The sequence below is a fragment of the Phoca vitulina genome, unplaced genomic scaffold (assembly GCF_004348235.1).
Source record: "Phoca vitulina isolate PV1807 unplaced genomic scaffold, GSC_HSeal_1.0 scaffold23, whole genome shotgun sequence".
Taxonomy (NCBI): Eukaryota; Metazoa; Chordata; class Mammalia; order Carnivora; family Phocidae; genus Phoca; species Phoca vitulina.
The window spans coordinates 5103571-5118135 of NW_022589726.1; the positions used below are offsets into that span (position 1 = coordinate 5103571).

A 14565-nucleotide genomic window follows, 5' to 3' on the forward strand; every position below is an offset into this window, starting at 1 on the left:
GTTTTTCTGGGACTTCCCAAAAAACTGTACTTCGAGGGGCTGTCCTGGCTGCATGGCCTCTCCCAGAGCAGTTTCCCAGGCTTGCCCCTCTCCCTGAATTTCCATGTGCTCCCCAACCCGGAACCCATCGAAACCCTGTCTTTTCAGGGTTTTACATTCATTACATAGACACAGTTGATTAAATCATTGGCCATTGGTCATTGATTCAATCTCCAAGCCCCATCCCCCTCTGACCAACAGAGTGGGACTGAGAGTTCCAACTTTGTGTTTTTAAAAAATTTTATTTTATTTAAATTCAGTTAATGAACATATAGTGTATTATTAGTTTCAGAAGTGGAGTGCAGTGATTCATACCAGTTGTATATAATACCCAGTGCTCATTACTTCAGGTGCCCTGCTTAATGCCCATCACCCATTTACCCCGTCCCCCCCACTCCCCTCCCCTCCACAACCCTCAATTTGTTTCCTATAGTTAAGAGTTTATGGTTTTTCTCCTTCTCTGTTTTCATCTTATTTTAATTTTTCCTTCCCTTCCCCTATGATCCTGTTTTGTTCTTAAATTCCACATATGAGTGAAATCATATAATTGGCTTTCTCTGATTGACTTATTTTGCCTAGCATAATACCTTCTAGTTCATTGCAAATAGTAAGATTTTATTTCTTTGATGGCTGCATAATATTCCATTGTATATATATACCACATCTTTATCCATTCATCTGTTGATGGACATCTGGGCTCTTTCCATAGTTTGGCTATTGTGGACATTGCTGCTATAAACACTGGGGTGCATGTGCCCCTTGGGATCACTACATTTGTATCTTTTGGGTAAATACCTAGTAGTGCGATTGCTGGGTCATAGGGTAGCTCTATTTTCAACTTCTTGAGGAACCTCCATAATGTTTTCCAGACTGGCTACACCAGCTTGCATTCCCACCAACAGTGTAGGAGGGTTCCCCTTTCTCCCCATCCTCTCCAACATCTGTTAGTTTCCTGACTTGTTAATTTTAGCCATTCTGACTGGCGTGAGGTGGTATCTCATTGTGGTTTTGATTTGTATTTCCCTGATGCCGAGCGATGTTGAGCACTTTTTCATGTGTCTGTTGGCCATTTGGATGTCTGCTTTGCAAAAATGTCTGCTTGTGTCTTCTGCCCATTTCTTGATTGGATTATTTGTTCCTTGGGTGTTGAGTTTGATAAGTTCTTTATAGATTTTGGATAGTAGCCCTTTATCTGATAAGACATTTGCAAATATCTTCTCCCATTCTGTGGGCTGTCTGTTGGTTTTGTCAACTGTTCCCTTTGCTGTGCAAAAGCTTTTTATCTTGATGAAGTCCCAATAGTTCATTTTTACTTTTGTTTCCCTTGCCTTTGGAGACGTGTCTAGCAAGAAGTTGCTGCAGCCGAGCTCACAGAGGTTGCTGCCTGGGTTCTCCTCAAGGATTTTGATGGATTCCTGTCTCACATTTAGGTCTTTTTTTTTTTTAAGATTTTATTTATTTATTTATTTGTTTGCTTATTTATTCATTTATTTATTTATTTGAGAGAGAAAGCATGTGAAAGAGAGGGAGAGAGAGCATGGGCTGGGGGAAAGTTAGATGGAGAGGGAGAGGCAGACTCCCCCCTGAGCAGGGAGCCTGACACGGGGGGACTCGATCCCAGGACCCCAGGATCATGACCTGAGCTGAAGGCAGACGCTTAACCGACTGAGCCACCCAGGCGCCCCTCACATTTAGGTCTTTCATCCATTTTGAGTTTATTTTTCTGTATGGTATAAAAAAATTGGTCCAGTTTCATTCTTCTGCAAGAGGCTGTCCAATTTTCCCAACACCATTTGTTGAAGAGACTGTCTTTTTTCTGTTGGTGAAAGTTCCAACCTTCTAATCACATGTTTGGTGTTCCTGACAACTAGCCCCCTCCTTAGGTGTGGTCCCAAAAAATCACCTAATTAACATAACATGAGACAGCTTTAGAAAAACTCTCATCACTCAGGAATTTCCAAAGGTTTTAGGAACTCTGGACCCCACGGAGGAGGGGTTGCTTATCAATAAAAGCACACAAAGAAGCAACAATGGCCAGGGGACATTTTGACTATAAATACCAAGAGTTTGTGAGGAGTGCCCAAGAATGTTTGGTTCGGGCAAGGCAACGCGTAGCTGACCTAAATAGCTCTCCGAAGACCTTGGGGCAATTAGCTCCTACCTGGTAAAGGCAACTCTTCTCCAACAGTTTCGAAGGCAGTCCGGTAGCCTGAGTACCAACTCATATAAAAGCACCCCTCAACTACATTTGGACTTTATTCCTTTCTTTTCCCATTGCCTGGAATTATGTGATTGATCTATCACTGGTTTGGGGTATGTTATTTCTTTATTAGTTTATTAAGAGACCTTATCCTGTACGCTCTGGGCTTGTGAGATTCCCACAGCAAACCTGTGTTAATTGCTGGCAAAGACAAACAGTCTCCAAGCATAATTCGCCTCCCAAAACAAAACAGCTTATCATTATCTCAATATTGTTTCTGATGCGTGTGAAGAAATGTAATAAAAATTACCTGAGCATGTAAAATGAAGCATACGATTGTCTCTGCTTGGACCCTCTACTTCTCCTTCCTTCGGGCTTTAACTTAGACACACCTTATAGAAGCCTTCCCTGACCTCCACTCATACCCACCCCTACCCAATTAGCACCTTCTGTTAGTCTGTGTCACAAATCCTACAATTTCCTGTTTGTAGTACACATCAATATGGTCATTGAGTGGTTGTTTGTCTGAGTCTTCCCCAATAGAATACGGGCTCTATTAAAGTGAAGATTGTTTCTCCTGCCGACCATGGCATTCGCAGTGCTTAGCATATTATTAAATGCTCAATAAATAATTACTGGTGATGAAGGATAGTTGGAAGGCAGGTGGGCAGGGACAAGAGGCCCTGCCCTAAGAGGAAACCACCCTTAAAAGGATTTTACACCACCCTGGAAGGAGCCCTCCAGCCTTTCCCATGAGATAGATAGATAGAAAGATAGATGACAAAAACCTGATTGGATGACAGGCGCAGGGAAGGTTAATCAGATTAAAACAGCCTGGACCAAATTTATTGAGCCCATAAAAACCCCTAGACTTAGAAACTCTGGTGGTGGGGCCCCTGGGTGGCTCAGTCATTAAGCATCTTCCTTTGGCTCAGGTGTTGATCCCGGCATCCTGGGATCGAGCCTCGCATCGGACTCTCTGCTCCTCGGGAGGCCTGCTTCTCCCTCTCCCACTCCCCCTGCTTGTGTTCCTGCTCTCGCTATCTCTCTCTCTCTGTCAAATAAATACATAAAATCTGTAAAAAAAAAAAAAAGGAAACTCCGGTGGCAACCCTCTTGGGTCCCCTCCCTCTTCGGTGGCTTTGTACTATCACCTTACCATGGCTCAATAAACCTTGCTTTGCTGCCCACCACTCTGTCTGGTCTGCCTCTTCATTCTTCCAAGTGGCGTGACCAAGAGCCGTGGGCACCGACGAAGGAAAAAAATCCTGTAACACTGGCACCCTGCCGGAATGAATCAGTTAACCCTGAGAAGACAAGAGAATTTGCTTTGAGTGTTGTCTAAATGTATTTATAATTTGATTTTGTGGAGTCCATTGTTGAATGGACTGGACAAGATTTAGGCTGTTTTCAAAAGAATCAACTGAAAAGTAAATGATTAGATTGTGGTGTCTAAATGTGGTGTCTCTCCCGATTGGAAGGGGGCCCCCAAATGTGGGGGTGGGCGGTGAAAGGAATTACCTGAGGCAGGACAAAGGAGACAGAAGTGTACTGAATACACCACAAGGGAGGGGAGGGCAGGACAGGGACGGAGAGGCTGTCTGCAAGGAGGCCGTGGTTGAGGGCTGCTTTGAAAGAGGGAAGGTGAGGAGGTATGATGACATAGGGAATTCTCCCTTTTCTGGTGACTGCCTGGTTGTAAATAACCCATTGGTTAGTTAGGGCCTATGGGTGTTTTAGTGTTTTTTTTTTAAGATTTTATTTATTTATTTGACAGAGAGAGACAGCAAGAGCAGGAACACAAGCAGGGGGAGTGGGAGAAGGAGAAGGAGGCTTCCCACGGAGCAGGGAGCCCGATGTGGGGCTCGATCCCAGGACCCCAGGATCACGACGCGAGCCGAAGGCAGACGCTCAACGACTGAGCCACCCGGGCGCCCCTGGGCCTATGGGTGTTTTGAGGTGGATCGCCTTGATTCAGTCAGGGGCTCGGGGTCACTCTGGGCCCTTCTGCCTTGATCAGGTTTCCGCTGCTCAAGCCTGTTGTCTAACGGCAGCCTCCATATCTTGCCCTTTTGGCTAAGATCAAGTGTAGTATCTGTTCTTACCAGGTTAAAAGCCACCTATACATAGGTGAAACTTACAAGTTTCAACTATATTCAAGTAGTCTCTTTGTCATTCTAGTTTATGTACATCTTTTTTTCTTTCTTTCTCCCCACACCCACCCCTTTTCATGGCAGGTATGGAATATTAACAAGTCAAGGGGTTTGTTTCTCAAATATACGGGTTTTTTTTTTTTTTAATGAGCCAAAAGATAGCTATTTCTCAACATTTCTCAACATTTAATACAAAGTAGAGAAGAAAATAGAATTCAGCGATTACACCATTTCCTAAAGAGACAAGGGTACATTTATCATCTGCTCTTACATCAGATGGTTTGATATCTACATAATCTAATGACCAGATTAAATGCTGCTAAATGTTACCATCTTGGCTTTGGAAATTTGCCTTATTAGGCCCAGGAAGCTTTCTTTCAAATCTATCATCTATATAAAGCATAGCAGGAAAAGTATTACTTTTGCGCTCAAAGACCATGCTTTGAAAGAAAAAGTCATTGTCCTAACAATTGCTCCCTGACAGTAAATTATCACAATGGATAAAGACCTATTCCACTGTTGGGAGTATGTTGGAAGATGCTAGCATGTAGAAATAAAAGAGAAACAGAAACATATATTAGACCTTGTATTCCTTTCTGTTCGTTCATTTTCACTAGGTAGTAATAATAATAACAATAGTTTTAGTTTGGGGCTTATGAAGCATTTCCAATATGCCACTGTTGGTTATAAGCTCTTAGCTTATAGTAACTCGTTTAATATATGCAACCCTTTAAGTTCTCTATCACCCTGTAAGATCGATACCATGATTAGCCCCATTTTATAGAGGTTAAGTGGCATGCTCAAAGCCACATAGTAAGTGACAGAGCGAGGGTTTAAACTTGCGTAGTCTGCCTCCACAAACACGGTTTTTAGCAATTCACTGTGTTGCTTATTATGTATAATATGTTGATGTTCTATCCTTTCTAGAGTAACATATATAAATCAGCAAGCATGTACTGAGCACTGACCTAGATGCAATGGGGGAAACAAAAAATTATAACATGATGCTTCACTCACTTGAGAGGTATCTTTCTGGACCAAATTAAATTTCACACTTGTTTAGATTTTTCCTGACAGTGGTTCTCAAGTGGTGTGTTAGGACATACTGGAGTGCTGGATCAAACTTTGATCTGATAAACTGTAATTCCACTTCACTGTCAGTAGATAGAAAAAATGTTGAGCGAAGAAGGTCATGCTGTGCAGTGCAGAATGTGGTCCACACCACTAAGGATAAGATGTAAAAGGCAGAAAGTAATGTCAAGCCAGCTCCCAAGAAAGATCACAGGTTTCTGAGAACATATGATGTTCTCTATTGGAGAATTTGGGCTCTTGTAGAATGTAACCTACATGAGGGCAAGGATTTGGCCTGTCTTGTTCACAATTGTAATCCCTAGGCAATATCCCAGTGCCTGGCACAGAGTAAGCAATAAATATTTGATAAAGGAATGAGTGAGTGAATGAATGAAAATAAGAGAGTGGGGCAGAGCTGCAAATAGGTCTACTCCCACAATGACATAGTGTTGAAGACGGACCATGGAAAGAATGATAATGGTAGATGCCTTTATAGTCATGCTATGTTTTGTCATACTCTTCTAGGAACTATGCTGTGCTTTTTGATGACTTAAATAGCATTTTTCAGTCCTTTTATTTATTTATTTGAGAGAGAGAGAGAGAGACAGCATGAGCAGGGGGAGGGGCAGAGGGAGAAGCAGGCTCCTCACTGAGCAGGGAGCCTGATTTGGGACTTGATCCCAGAACCCTGGGATCATGACCTGAGCCAAAGGCAGACACTTAACCGACTGAGCCACCCAGGTGTCCCAGTCCTTTTATTTTTTCTGTGTACCATCAAGAATTCTAGGATTCAGGGGTACCTGGGTGGTTTGGTATGTTAGGTGTCCCATTCTTGGTTTCAGCTTAGGTCATGATCTCAGGCTCATGAGATCAAGCCCCGCCGAGTCAGGCTCTGCACTCAGTGGGGAATTTGCTTGAGATTCTTTCCCCTTCCCTCTCCCTCTCTCACTCTGCCCCTCCCTCTGCTCGTGCTCTCTCTTTCTCTCTCAAATAAATAAATAAAATCTTTAAAAAAAAGAAAGAATTCTAGGATTCAAAACTTTATCATAAATTCTTTATGAATCTCCCAAAGGAATGCTAACATATTTATAGTCGCACATCCAAGATAAAAGAACTACTTTGCTTGGATTTTGATAGATAGCTTCCATAGCAAATAGAAAACACAATCACCATTCCTAGAGAAATGCTTGTTAAAAAGATGTACAGTTCTAAAAAAAAAAAAAAGGAACAAAACAAAAATAGGTATAGCACAGACTACAGAGTTCTTGTTTTAAATAGAATGCTTGAGTTAACCTGTGTTTTTTTTTTTTTTTAAGATTTTATTTATTTATTTGACAGAGAGAGACACAGTGAGAGAGGGAACACAAGCAGGGGGAGTGGGTGAGGGAGAAGCAGGCTTCCCGCGGAGCAGAGAGCCCGATATGGGACTCGATCCCAGGACCCCGGGACCATGACTTGAGCTGAAGGCAGTTGCTCAACAACTGAGCCACCCAGGTGCCCTAACCTGTGTTCTTTAAATTTCTGGGTCCCACTGTTTAGATATCACTCCTTGGTAGTTAAGGGGAAGGATCAAATCTTGGACCTTTGCTAAATATTATAATCTTTCTATTCTGCAACACTGTAAAGTCACTTTCTTCTTTTGTTTTTATCAAATAATAATAAATCCAGTTTTGGTGGAGGGATAGATCTGATTTGGGGGTGCTAGTTTCCAAGAGGTAGGTATGGTGCGGAGAGAGAGGTACCAGAAGAGTCAGACTTAACATAAATACCACCTCCTCTTAGATATATAGGAAGCGGCAGCAGTGGAAAGAATCAGTGAGTGGCATTAGTACAAGACATCATTTTACATGTGAAATTTCAAGAAAATGTGTCTTTTTTAAGGCAATTTTTTAAATTTAAATGCAATTAATTCAATACATACAATGTATTATTTGTTTCAGGGGTACAGTTCTGTGATTCATCAGTCATATAACACCCAGGGCTCATTACAACACATACCCTCCCTATGTCCATCACCTAGTTACCCCATCCCTCCACCCTTCTCCCCTCCAGCAACCTTTAAGGCAATTTTTTTTTAAAAGATTTTATTTATTTATTTGACAGAGACACAGCAAGAGCAGGAACATGATCCCGGGTCCTGGAATCAAGTCCTGCATCGGGCTCCTGGCTCAGTGGGGAGCCTGCTTCTCCCTCTGCCTGCCGCTCCCCCTGCTTGTGCTCTCTCTCTCTCTGAAAAATAAATAAAATCTAAAAAAAAAAAAAAAAGAATTTGTTTGGTTTTGTAAGAAATCATCAAACTGTCTTCCAAAGTGGCTGTGGCATTTTGCATTCCCACCAGCAATGTATTAGAGTTCCTGTTGTTCCATATCCTCACCAGCATTTGGTGTTTCAGAGTTTCAGATTTTGGCTATTCTGATAGGTGCATAGTGGTATCTTATTGTTATTTTAATTTTCATTAAAGCATATGATGGGGGGAGCATTGTTTCATACACTTATTTGCCATCTGTATATCTTCTTTGGAGAAGGGTCTGTTAAGGTCTTTGGCCCATTTTCCAATCAAGTTATTTTCTTATTGTTGAGTCTTAGGAGCTCTTTGTATATTTTGGATAACTGTCCTTTATCAGATGTGCATTTGCAAATAATTTCTTTCAACCTGTGGCTTGTCTTCTACTTCTCTTGATAATGTCTTTTTGCCCAACAGAAGTTTTTCATTTTAATGAAGTCCACTTTATTATTTTTTTTTCATGATTTGTGTCTTTGGTGTTGTATCTCAAAAGATATCACCACACCCAAGATCATCTAGGCTTTCTTCTATGTTATCTTCTAGGAGTTTCATAGCTTTGTAAGTGTTACACTAGGTTTATGACCCATTTTGAATGAATTTTTGTGAAGGGTGTAAGGTCTGCATGTAGATCCATGTTTTTTTTTTACCTGTGGATGTCCAGTTGTTCCAGTACCATTTATTAAAAAGACTATTTTGCTCCACTGTATTGCTTTTGCTCCTTTGTCAAAGATCAGTTGGCTGTATTTATGGAGGTCTATTTTTGGACTCTCTATTCTGTTCCATTGACCTATTTATCTCTTCTTTTACTGGTACCACACTGCTTTGATTACTGTAGCTTTAGAGTAAGTCTTGAAGTTGGATAGCATCAGTCCTCCAGCTTTGTTCTTCTCTTTCAACGTTGTGTTAGCTATTCTGGGGCTTTTGCCTTTCCATATAAACTTTAAAATCAGGTTGTTAATACCAACAAAATAACTTGCTGGGATTTTGATTGGGATTGCATTGAATCTATAGGGCAAGTTGGGAAGAACTGACATCTTGATAATATTGAGTCTTCCTATCCACAAACATGAGATATCTCTCTATTTGTTTATTTCTTTGATATCATTTATCAGAGTTTTCTGGTATTCCTCATATAGATCTGGTACATATTTTGTTGGTTTTATACCTAAGTATTTCATTTTGGGGGGTGCTAATGTAAATGGTATCATGTTTTTAATTTCAAATTCCACTTATTCATTGTTAGTATACAGGAAAGCAACTGACTTTTGTAATGTTAACTCTGTATCTTGCAATCTTGCTATAATCACTTATTGGTTCCAGGAGGGTTTTTTTGTCAGTTCTCTTGGATTTTCTACACAGTTGTATCACCTGTGAACAAAGATGGTTTTATATCTCCTTCCCAGTTGTATGCCTTTGCTTTTTTTTTTCCTTATTGTATTAGGAAGGACTTCCAGTATAATACTGAAAATGAGTAGTGGGAGGGGACCTCCTTGCCTTGTTCCTGATCTTAGTGGAAAAGCTTTGAGTCTCTCCACCATTAAGTATGATGTGAGTTCTAAGTTTTTTGTAGATAGTCTTTATCAAGTTGTGAAAATTCCCTTCTATTCCTAGTTTACTGAGAGTTTTCATCATAAATGGGTGTTGGATTTTGTCAAATGCTTTTTCTGCATCTATTGATATGATCATGTGGTTTTTCTTTTTTTAGTCTGTGAATGTGATGGATTACATTATTTGATTTTTGAATGTTCAACTAGGTTTGCATACCAGGAATAAAGCCTACTTGGTTATGATGTATAATTCTTTTTATACTTCTTTGGATTTGATTTACTAATATTTTGTTAAGGATTTTTGCATCTATATTCATGACAGATATTGGCCTATAGTTTTCTTTTCTTATAATGTCTTTATCTGGTTTTAGTATAAGGGTAATGCTGACTTCATAGAATGAGTTAGGAAGTGTTCCCTCTGCTTCCATCCTCTGAAAGAGTTTGTAAAGGATTGGTATAATTTCTTCTTTAAATGTTGGTAGAATTCACCAGTAAACCCCCCTGGGCCTGACACTTTCCATTTGGGAAAGTTATTCATTATTGGTTCAATTTCTTTAATAGGCATAAACTAAAACTTATCCTTAAAAAAAAAAAGAAAGAGGGGCGCCTGGGTGGCTCAGTCGTTAAGCGTCTGCCTTCGGCTCAGGTCATGATCCCAGAGTCCTGGGATTGAGCCCCACATCGGGCTCCCTGCTCCGCGGGAAGCCTGTTTCTCCCTCTCCCACTCCCCCTGCTTGTGATCCTGCTCTCACTGTGTCTCTCCCTGTCAAATAAATAAAAGAAATCTTAAAAAAAAAAAAAAAAGAAAGAAAGAAATTTAGTTGTTAATTTGTAGAAAATTGTTAAGATGCTCATAATTTGTTCTGTAAAGAGGACAGCACCAAAGGTAATAGTTTAATGTTCTGTAGGACATTAATCAGATTTTTATCTAATTTAGCAATAGTTTAGAATGACTTCAGTATTTTCTTATACTGATGTATGCACATTATTTCTCTTATCTTTCTTTAAATCAGCTTTGTTTACTGCTGATTTTCTCGATAGTTAAAAACTTGACCTGTGTTTAACTGTATTTGTATGAGAATTATTTTATAACATTTTGAAATTTTACTTTGACATTTTATAGAAGTACAACTTGGTACTATTTTAAATATTTAAAAATATTTAAAATCTTAAAAATATAAATGCTCTTTTACCTAGCAATTGCTTATCTAAGTATCGATCCTAAGAAGATAAGGATGTGCTCAAAGATTTAGCTCTAAGAATGATTACGGGTGTTCTGTATATAATAGTGAAATAGAAACAACTATGCAATGCTAGAGGACCAACTGATACCTAAATTTGTTTTAAGAATGGTTGTTTCTGGACAAGTGGAATTTGTAGGTTTCAGAAATTTCTTTTATGTTGTTCATATTTTCTTGTGACACTTTTGGAAGAAGAAAAAAGAAAGCTTAAAGATCACAAAATCTAGTGACACTTCTCTTCTCATTCTTATTGACCTCTGTTGAGGTATTTAGACCATAGCTATGTCTTTCCCTCTGTTCCAATTGCTGCTACTAACTCAGGGAACTTCAGCATTTTTCGAGCAGGACTGATCTACCCTCTCCCTTTTCAATTCCTTCATATCCCATTTCCAATGGCCTTCCAGTTCTGTAATTCACTTCTTCACTCTTCTTCACTTCTGTAATTCAGTACAAAGAATTTTAGATATTGTATTCATTCAGAACTGTTCATCTCAGATGTTTCTGTGCTTTTTGCTCTGTTCTGCTTTTAGATGAAAATGCCTTGTTTTTCTGCTTAAATGAAGTAACACATTTGCCGGAAAATTTTTTCAGAAAATACAGAAAGATTCAGGGGCACCTGGGTGGCTCAGTCGTTAAGGGTCTGCCTTCAGCTCAGGTCATGGTCCCAGGGTCCTGGGATCGAGCCCCGCATCGGGCTCCCTGCTCCTCAGGAGGCCTGCTTCTCCCTCTCCCACTCCCCCTGCTTGTGTTCCCTCTCTTGCTGTGTCTCTGTCGAATAAAATCTTTGAAAAAAAAAAAAGAAAATACAGAAAGATTCAAAAGAGAGAATCAAAACACTGCAATCCAGAGCATACCACTCAGCATTTTTGCAACCTTTTAAACTTGCTGTTAGGAGTAGTTTTTTCTTTGCTTTCCAAAATGGGATCTTACCATTCATTTTACTTTTATAATCTGGTTTTTGCCACTCAATGATTTACCTTTCCAAGCCAATCTATACAGACCACATCATCATTATTATGGCTAAAAAATAATTTATTTTATGGATGTAATATTCTTTATCTAACTCAAGGTGTCTCAACCTCAGCACTGACATTTGGGGCTGGATAATTTATCGTGGGGCCTGTACTGTGCACCGTAGGATGTTCTGTAGCATTCCTGCCATCTGCCAGTCACATGCCAGCGGCACCATTCCCCTAGGCATGACAATGAAAAATGTTTCCTGCCAGGGGCCCCTGGGTGGCTCAGTAAGTTAAGAATCCGACTCTTCCAAGATGTCCATCAACAGATGAATGGATAAAGAAGATGTGGTACATATATACAATGGAATATTATGCAGCCATCAAAAGGAATGAGATCTTGCCATTTGCAATGACGTGGATGGAACTGGAGGGTATTATGCTGAGCGAAATAAGTCAAACAGAGAAAGACATGTATCATATGACCTCACTGATATGAGGAATTCTTAATCTCAGGAAACAAACTGAGGGTTGCTGGAGTGGGGGGTGGGGTGGGAGGGATGGGGTGACTGGGTGATGGACACTGGGGAGGGTATGTGCTCTGGTAAGCGCTGTGAATTGTGCAAGACTCTTGAATCTCAGATTTGTACCTCTGAAACAAATAATGCAATATATGTTAAGAAAGAAAAAAAAGAAGAAGAATGTAGCAGGAGGGGAAGAATGAAGGGGGGGAAATTGGAGGGGGAAACAAATCATGAGAGACTATGGACTCTGAAAAACAAACTGAGGGTTCTAGAGGGGAGGGGGGTGGGAGGATGGGTTAGCCTGGTGATGGGTATTGAGGAGGGCACGTTCTGCATGGAGCACTGGGTGTTATGCACAAACAATGAATCATGGAACACTGTATCTAAAACTAATGATGTAATGTATGGGGATTAACATAACAATAAAAAAATTAAAAAAAAAAAAAAGAATCCGACTCTTGATTTCCACTTAGGTCATGATCTCAGGATCCTGAGATCAAGCCCAGCATCAGGCCCCATGCTCAGTGAAATAATCTGTTTGTCCCTCTCCCTCCCCCTCTGCCCCTCCCCCCACCCCCACCCGCCCCTGGGAGCCTGCGTACTCTCTCTCTCTCTCTCAAATAAATAAATAAACAAACAAACAAATAAAATCTTTAAAAAAAAAATGTTTCCAGCTATTCCAAATGGCTTCTGTGGACAGTCTTGCCCCAGTTGAGAACCACTGATACAATCAATCTGCTATTATTTGACATTTATATTTATCTATTTTTTTATAATTAAAAACAGTGGTGCTAATAAATATCTTAACATATATAAACTTAGCACTTCTTTGAATTACCTGCATAGCTTAAATTCCTAGAAAGGAACAACATATTTTAAATGTTGATATCTATTCCCCGATAGTCCTCCAAAAGTGCTGTATCAATTTATATTACTGTTTAAACAGCAGAAATGCCATTTCCTTACATCTTGTCCAAGTACTGTTTTTCTTAGTGAAAAAACAAAACATACCATTTTGCCCTTTAAACTTGTAAATTCTTTGATTGCTAACCAGGTTGGTAGCTTTTACTATGTTTATTAGTCATTTGTATTACTCCTTTTGTGAGCTGCTAATTAATGTCTTTTGTCCATTCTTGGGTTTGTAAGAGCTAGTAATTCTTTCTTCCAGTTTGTAATTTTTCTGGTAACATTTATGCTGAGTTTTCCTTTACAGAAGGTATCCATTTTTTATGTTGTCAAATTATTAGCCTCTTTATTGTGGTTTTACTGTTAGAAAGTAATACTTAAGTAATACTAAGTCATACTTAGAAAGATCACCTCTGAAGTCTTATACTTCAGTGTTTTATTCTATTAGACCAACCTTCTATTTTTCTTTATTTCTCATTAGACTCTAATACTAAGCCTTTGCTACTTCTAGACCAGTGCAAATTAAATTTGAATGTACATATGAATTAACTAGAATCTTATTAAAATTCACATTCGGATTCAGTAGGTTTGTAATGGGACAAGGGAGCCTGTCTTTCCAACAAGCTTACAAGTGATGTCAACTCGGTTCCTAGGCCACACTTTGAGTCACTAGGTTTTAGACCTTCAGCCCTCAGTCCTCTGTACCCTCTACCTCCATTCTCTGGTTCTCCTCTGAATTTCCTTCCTTTCCTACCTACTGTGAATCCCAAGGACAGGAATTTCAACTCTACTTCACCCCTTTGTTTTTCTGGAACAACAACCCTTGCAATCTCCACCCCAGTATTGACAAAGGCAACATTTCTCCAGTCTCCAGCCACAGTACCCCTGAAGGAAATCTTAAAACTGCTACCTTCTTCTATAACAAATGTATCATTTCTAAAGTCCAATCAGCAAGCTTTCACTTTGTTCCTCATCAGCTCCCTTTCCCATTTTTATAGTAACTTTGCCTAAATGTAACCTCCTCAACCCCATTCCACCTCCTTTAGAACCTCTTAGTCAATGAACAACAGCGAAAGAACCTCTTCAAGCCATCTAGCAGAAGTCACAGTTAGCATAGTAACTCTGATACTTAAAAAAGAAATCCGCGAGTTGACACAACCACAGAGAGTCCAAGCAAGGATTGGAACCCATATCTTGTGACGCTACAGTCTTAGTTAGGTTTTATCCATCCAGGCTCTGCTGCCTGGGAATCACAGGAGGCCTCATTGTTCCTGAGAGCTCAATTCTACAATAGTATCTGTATCTGCAACAAAGAAGAGGCAGGCAAATCAATAGCGGTTTTCAGCTCTGGACGGCATATTTGATTCACTCAAGACACTTTTTTAAAATGTCCTTTCCAGGAATTCATGGAGAGAAACTCTGTTCAATTAGTTTTCAGTGGGGCTCTAGGATTTTTAATCTGTTAAAGAGGAGTATTATCCCATATCAATGGTTTTCAAGCTTTTCATATTCACTGGACCCTTGGCACGAATCTCCAATCTCTCTGACAGGTAATGTGTGACAGGTGTGTGAGGTCTTGGCCGGCACCACAAACCGCCTCTCGGGTTTAGTTGAAATCTTTGTTATCCCTAGTGCAAATGTAGA

The 14565-nt window shown here is 39.9% G+C and overlaps 1 long non-coding RNA gene and 1 pseudogene across 3 annotated transcripts in view; one reads left to right on the forward strand and one right to left on the reverse strand.

Moving 5' to 3' along the window:
• Positions 1 to 14565, reverse strand: part of LOC116642522 — a 28658-nt gene that overhangs the window by 13325 nt on the left and 768 nt on the right. The window contains exon 2 of one of the 3 annotated variants that reach the window (XR_004301349.1): positions 3399 to 3546. The exons of the other annotated variants lie outside the window; for them this stretch is intronic. This is a non-coding gene — a long non-coding RNA (uncharacterized LOC116642522). The remainder of the gene's footprint in view (positions 1 to 3398; positions 3547 to 14565) is intronic. 3 annotated transcript variants of the gene reach the window in all.
• Positions 4299 to 4408, forward strand: LOC116642692 (annotated as a pseudogene).